Consider the following 6627-nt stretch of genomic DNA (forward strand, 5'->3'; position numbering starts at 1 on the left):
GTGCAATTTGTTATTGATGTCTGTTTGCTGATTTAGTTAATAAAAAAAACAATTAAATTAATTATCTTGTTTTGATTACTTGTTGATAATTTTCTAATTCAAATTTAAACATAGTGTTTTATCCACAGAAAAGGGCAACGATAATGCAGACTAATTTATGGGTTAAAACAATCACATAATATCAATTATTCTGTAAAGGGAAAATTTGATGGAGAATGTAGTATTATGTTTTACTGAAGACCAGGATTGTGTTCATGCTGACTCTGCATCTGGTGACCCTGGAAATTTTATATGGTCTCTTCAAGGTTCAGTATCTTCCTCTGTAAAATGGAAATAAAATAATATCTGTGTCATAGAGTCACTGTGAAGATTGTGTGAAATAAAGTATGAAAAAATTTTAGCACAGTAGCTGGCTTAAAATCCTTGTCTAAGGATCTAGAACCTAGGCAAGGGCAAACATTCTAATTTCCTGGGCTCTAACCTACAGAAATAGGGGTAATTTAAAATAGAAATATTTAAATGCAAGGAGTCTCCTGGGTGGTATTTCTCCTTGAGCTCATCTCCAAGCCACAAAAGAAGCCTGAGAAGTATGCCAAATCCTCTTCCTACTTATTTGATCTTGGCTTCTCCAATCAAACAATATAGCTATATACTGTGAATATATTCACAGTTAGGAAAAAATCCAGCTATGTAAAATTTAGAGAAAATGTAGAACTAAATACATATTACTAAATCAGATTTATTGAAAGTTTAACATGTATTATTATATAAAACATACTGCTTAAGTGTAATAGAATTCATTAAGGATAATGAAAGGGAAGACTTACTTATTAAAGTTTTGATAATCTCTGTGGAATGTATAGCTCAATATCTAGAATTATATTTGGGCAAACTGCTTGCTTTCCATTACTGCATACTGTGGTTTGGAAAATTCTAAGATTAGGTTGTTAAAGGAGAGTGAATAAAACGGCTGATTCATTACTTTTCTAATAATAAACTTTGACAAGTAACTATAAATGATTATCAGGGAATAGAATGAGCAATAGCTATAATGAACACAGAGGGGGTACATTTCCAAAATAGCATGTGCCGTATGTACGCACAAAACCAATTATGCAAGTAATGTACACATCACTCATGCCATGTTTTGCAAATCAGCAAACTTTTTAAAGTTCTTTCTAATGAGAAGTGTGCTGATTGTTGCCCGGGGAAAATTAAGGAGGATCTGAGTAGTACTTTCTGGGGAAAATTACAGCTGGTTTTGGGTTTCTTTCCTTTAATCATCAAGAAAAATATTCATAAAGAAATTACATTTAGAAGCCTTTACTTCCATAGTTTGGACTCACATCAGGCATCTACTATATTAATTAAAGCACTCTTTCATGGCTCCAGCAACCTAGATCTAGCTTGCCAGCCTTTCATGAAGAAAAGGTAAGGCATATTCATTTTACTTCTCAAGATGATTTTTTGCATTGTTTTCACCTATTGCCTTAACTGTGCCAGTTCTGTGAACTCTGAGGGAATTTCCCATGTTTTTATAAATTGGGACAAATAACAAAAGCCCACATAGTTTGTGGGTTGAATTGAAGTTTTAACTGTCTCACTTTCTAGCTAGAAAACTCTAAGATACAACCAAAGCAGAGTTTATTACTTCTTCCTATAATCCCCCACATATATATAACTTTAACAAGACATTTATCTCCCTTTTTGTTATTATCTGCTTATAAATATGTTTTGTCAACGAGGCCTTGATCAAAGATATAACTTTATTATGATATCCCTAGCACAACACCTTATAGGAATTTAATAAATGTTTGATGAGTGAATAAGACTCCTTTATCATAAGGAAATATATATTACTATGAAGTTATCTTCTTAGAGTTACATGAGATATGAAAGCACCCAACACAGGGCTTGGAATATAGTGAGTACTCAATAAGTGATAGCTAACTATACTTATTTTTTTTTAATTTAAATGTTTATTAAATCATTTACAAAAATCATAGTAAGCCTAATGTACAATAACATGAGGATATTTTTATGAAAAATAATTACATTTTCGGAGGGCAGGGGGCGCGGTCCACGCTCTGCCCCCGGAGCCATGTGCTTGCCTGCCCGCCGGGGTCGGCGCTCCAGGTGCGGTTCTAAAGAATGCCAGGAAAGACACACAAAGTTTGGTACCCTCCACAACTCTCGGCAAGACTTCATAAAGGCAAGAACTGTGTTTGCCCTGGTAATAGCTCTACCTCACTGCTAGAGTCTAAGCTTCCCAAAGATGGGAGACGTATTTTGTTCACAGTGCCTGCTTAAAGAGACCCACAGATTCCAGTTGAGATCACCGTGGCCACCGGACCCTTCCTTCCTCACGAGGAGCAGCAGCTCTTACCAACAGCAACATTGACAGATCTGTGTTTTGGAAAAGGACCAATGGCTTCCAGCCTAGGAGTATGTGCACCATTTCCCATGAACCACTGTGGTGTCTTTCTGAAAGCTGTGAGAAGCAATGGTCTTTCCTGTTTCCCTGGGGCCATTCACCCTGCAGGGGAACTGGAAGCTTTTTGGACCCTGAGATGAAAGCTTTCCTGGAGGAGAACACTGAAGTCACCAGCAGTGGCAGCCTCACCCCTGAAATCCAGTTGCGGCTTCTGACGCCCAGATGCAAGTTCTGGTGGCAAAAAGCTGACCTGTGATCCTACAGGGAAACTTACCGGGCAATCTACTGGCCAGGAGGCCAGGCCCTATCTAGATATCTTTTGGATAATCCTGATGTTTTGTTTTGTTTTCTTTTTCTTAAAGATTTTATTTATTTATTTGACAGAGAGAGAGAGAGCGAGAGCAGGAACACAAGCAGGGGGAATAGGAGAGGGAGAAACAGGCTTCTTGCCGAGCAGGGAGCCCGATGCGGGGCTCGATCCCAGGACCCTGGGATCATGACCTGAGCCGAAGGCAGACGCTTAACGACTGAGCCACCCAGGCGCCCTGGATAATCCTGATGTTGTGAGAGGAAAGTCTGTGTTAGATCTTGGGAGTGGATGTGGAGCCACTGCTATAGCTGCCAAGATGAGCAGGGCATCAAGGATCTTGGCCAACGACATAGACCCTATTGCAGGAATGGCTATCACACTGAATTGTGAGTTGAACCAACTGGATCCTTTTCCCATTTTAACCAAAAACATTTTGGACTTGGAACAAGGTAAGTGGGACCTTGTTGTGCTTGGAGATATGTTTTATGATGAAGACCTTGCAGACAGTCTTCATCAATGGCTGAAGAATTGCTTTTGGACCCACAGAACTCAAGTCTTGACTGGTGACTCTGGACGACCGCAGTTCAGTGGACATAGCATTCAACATCAACTGCACAAAGTGGTAGAATATTCACTTCCAGAGCCTACCAGGAGGGAAAACAATGGATTGACAAAAAGCACGGTATGGGATTTTCAGCCATGAGTTGTCCAAGTGCTTCCAAGTGTGAATATAGCTATGTTTGAGTTTAACCCTAAAAAGACCCTCCAGTTTAAAGCATGTAGTATCTTGTTTCCAAAATCTGAAGTCTTAAAGTTTTGTCAGCCTTTGTCATGTAACTCGTTCTGCATTACGCCAAATATACAAATCTCTACCTGCAGTTTTCCAGTTTTGCTTTTGTAGGAATAGAATTCTAGAAGGCAACACCAAAATGGTAGCAACATGTAATTTAAGTAGTGGAGAGGAATGAAAAAGTGAATTCTGTTTCTGTAGTTGAGGACAACTCTGTGATGGATCTTCAAATTAGACACAATACAAAATATAGAAGAGTACTGTATTTCAAAAAATGACCTGTAAAGATCAGAGTTGCATTTAGTGTGGTACAGAGTAAATGGGCTTTGGAGTCAGGCAACTCTGTCACTTTCTAGTTGAGACTTTAGGCTAGTTAAGCTCTCTGAGCTTTAATTTCCTCATCTATAACCTTGCAACAAACTTAATAAACCTCCCCTCAAGGCTATTTTATTAAATGAAATTATAAAGTGCCTCATACACTATTTAGTACATAATAGGACCTCAACTGACAGTCGTGGATAAAAATAAATATTTTAGAATTTCCTATATACCGTGACACTTTTTGATGCCTCTTTATGGTTCACTAAGGTTAGCTAGAAATTGGTTATGCTACCACTATATGGCCCAGGTTGTCAGGATCTTATATATCAATAAAAACCCTATGAGATAAATGAGAATGTGAAGAAGAATATGTATAGTATACCACTATTTATAGATGAATGTATGAAAAGATGTATGTGTGTACCTACTTATGTATATACATATAAAAGACATATTTGCTTGCAACATACATAGCACATCCCTGAAAAGATAAACAAGTAACTGCTAACTGTGGTTGCCTTCTGGGAGGGTACCAGATAGCTGGTAGAATGGGGTGGAAGGGAGCCTTAGGTTTTACCTTTGGGTCTTATAATTCTGTACTGTAGATTTTCTGTTCTCTAATTTAAAACTAAATGCCAGCATTATATGTGTTACAAGTGAAATATAAAATGCAGCTTTTCTAATGTACTCATATTCTTATACACTGCTTAGGAATTCTTTATAACATGTGCATTATATATAAACTTTCTAATAATAAAAGAAAATTACATTTTCTAAAGCAAAAGAAGTGAGAACAGCTTTATTTATTTATTTATTTATTTATTTATTTATTTAATGTAGTCGAATCTCTTTACTACATGGCTTAATAGAAGACAGATGGATTCTTAGCTCTTCTGCATTCAGTTTGTTGTTTTGGTTGAAATACAGAAGGAAGGGGCACCTCGGTGCCTCAGTCTTTTAAGCATCTGCCTTCAGTTCAGGTCATGATCCCAGGGTTCCAGATGGAGCCCCATGTCAGCGGGGAGACCGCTTCTCCCTCTCCCTCTGCCTGGGGCTCCCCCTGCTTATTCTCTATCTCTCTCCATAGGAGTAGGCTGGACTCAGGAATTTCTGTGGTCTCCCTCAGATTTCACATCCCCACCTTCCAGAAAGTGGTCACTTTTCTGTTCAGAGAGTTGCTGCTATTCTTTTCTTCAATCTCCTGTTGAGTTCGTAGGTGTTCAGAAAGGTTTGATAACTATCTAGCTGAATTCCTGGGACCAGACGAAAATTAGGTCTACTCCTCCGCCATCTTGCTCCTCTGCTAACTATACTTATTAAAGACAACTTATCATGCTTTCCCAATATTACTTCTTTTATTTTTTTGATAAATTAGTCATATTATTCTCACAAATTAACTTCCATTTCTGCTTCACTTGGGGGTCATTTTGCTACACTACTAAAATGTGATATACACTTGGTAGCTGCAATGACCTTTACAAGAAATTCATTGAATTCACTCACATTTGTCATTTTTACAATTTTTACTGCAATATTTTCCTATCTTTGTTTTACCCAATCTTGAATTTTTCATGAAGTTCTTCTTTCCTTTATTATATCTCCCCCATCTATAAAATACAACTACCAGTACATATCAATTGATGATTTATTTTACCTGTTTACAGACAAACTGAACTCCAACTTAAAAAAATATCTAAACAGGGGCACCTGTGTGGCTCAGTTGGTTAGGCATCTGACTTCTAATTTGGGCTCAGGTCATGATCTCAGGGTCTTGAGATTGAGCCCCGTGTTGGGTTCCAAGCTGGGTGGGAAGCCTGCTTAAGATTCCCTCTCTCCCTCTGCCCCCCACTCCCTCACCTTGCACTCTCTCCACTCTCTCTCTCTCTCTTGCTCTCTCTCACTCTCTCTAATATAAATAAATAAATAAATAAATAAATAAATAAATAAATAAATACATACATAAATAAAATAAATAATATCTGATCAGAATAATAACATCACAGTGCTATTTGAAGATAATGACTAAACATTGTTTCTGAATAAAAGTAATGGAATTTACTGGACATATCAACTATATTATTTCAACAAATAAGAATGACAATCAGATGTTGACAAAGGAATAATTCAGTATTACTGAAATCAGAAAGTACATTAAAGAGAATCACAGGATTGGTCTACTATTCAGGACATGCATCATGCTTTACCAAGAAAAGAACTTGGACAGGGATCTATTTCAGATTTTTATAGGAATCGGTTGTCTAGGTAGACAGAGTGATATAAATATATCTATAGATATAGATATATCATGTTGATAATTTGTATGATATGTATTCTTAATTTTATGTGATTGTTGAGAATTGTATTTTACCTCTGTGATCTTCCTCCCCCAAATCTAGAACCTCATTTTCATCATGAGAAAAACTCAGACAAATCTGAATTCAGGGATATTCTATAAAACACTTAACCAACAAACTGTCCAGGTCATCAACAACTAGGAAAGATGAAGAAACTCATAATCTAGAGGAGCCTGGCCTTTGGCATCAGAGTTCGGGGGTTAAATATTGACTTTGTATCTTCCTAGCTTTTAGATCTTATGCAAATTGTCAAACTTTTTGAGATGCTCAGTTTTTTTCATCTGTTAGAGTTGGAATGACAACATCTAAGCCAAAGGCTTCATATTGAATGGGATAATGTAGGTAAAAGACCTAGCAAATGCCTGGAATGTTGGAGGCACTAAATATGCACTGGTTCTCTCCTTCCTTCTCCTTCAAG

At 37.3% G+C, this 6627-nt stretch overlaps 1 pseudogene; it reads left to right on the top strand.

The window, feature by feature from the left end:
• Positions 1-2427: 2427 nt before the first annotated feature.
• Positions 2428-3473, top strand: LOC118013119 (annotated as a pseudogene).
• The last annotated feature ends 3154 nt before the right edge of the window (positions 3474-6627 follow it).

Source organism: Mirounga leonina, unplaced genomic scaffold (genome assembly GCF_011800145.1).
Source record: "Mirounga leonina isolate KUSES-001 unplaced genomic scaffold, KU_Mleo_1.0 Mir_153, whole genome shotgun sequence".
NCBI classification, from domain to species: domain Eukaryota; kingdom Metazoa; phylum Chordata; class Mammalia; order Carnivora; family Phocidae; genus Mirounga; species Mirounga leonina.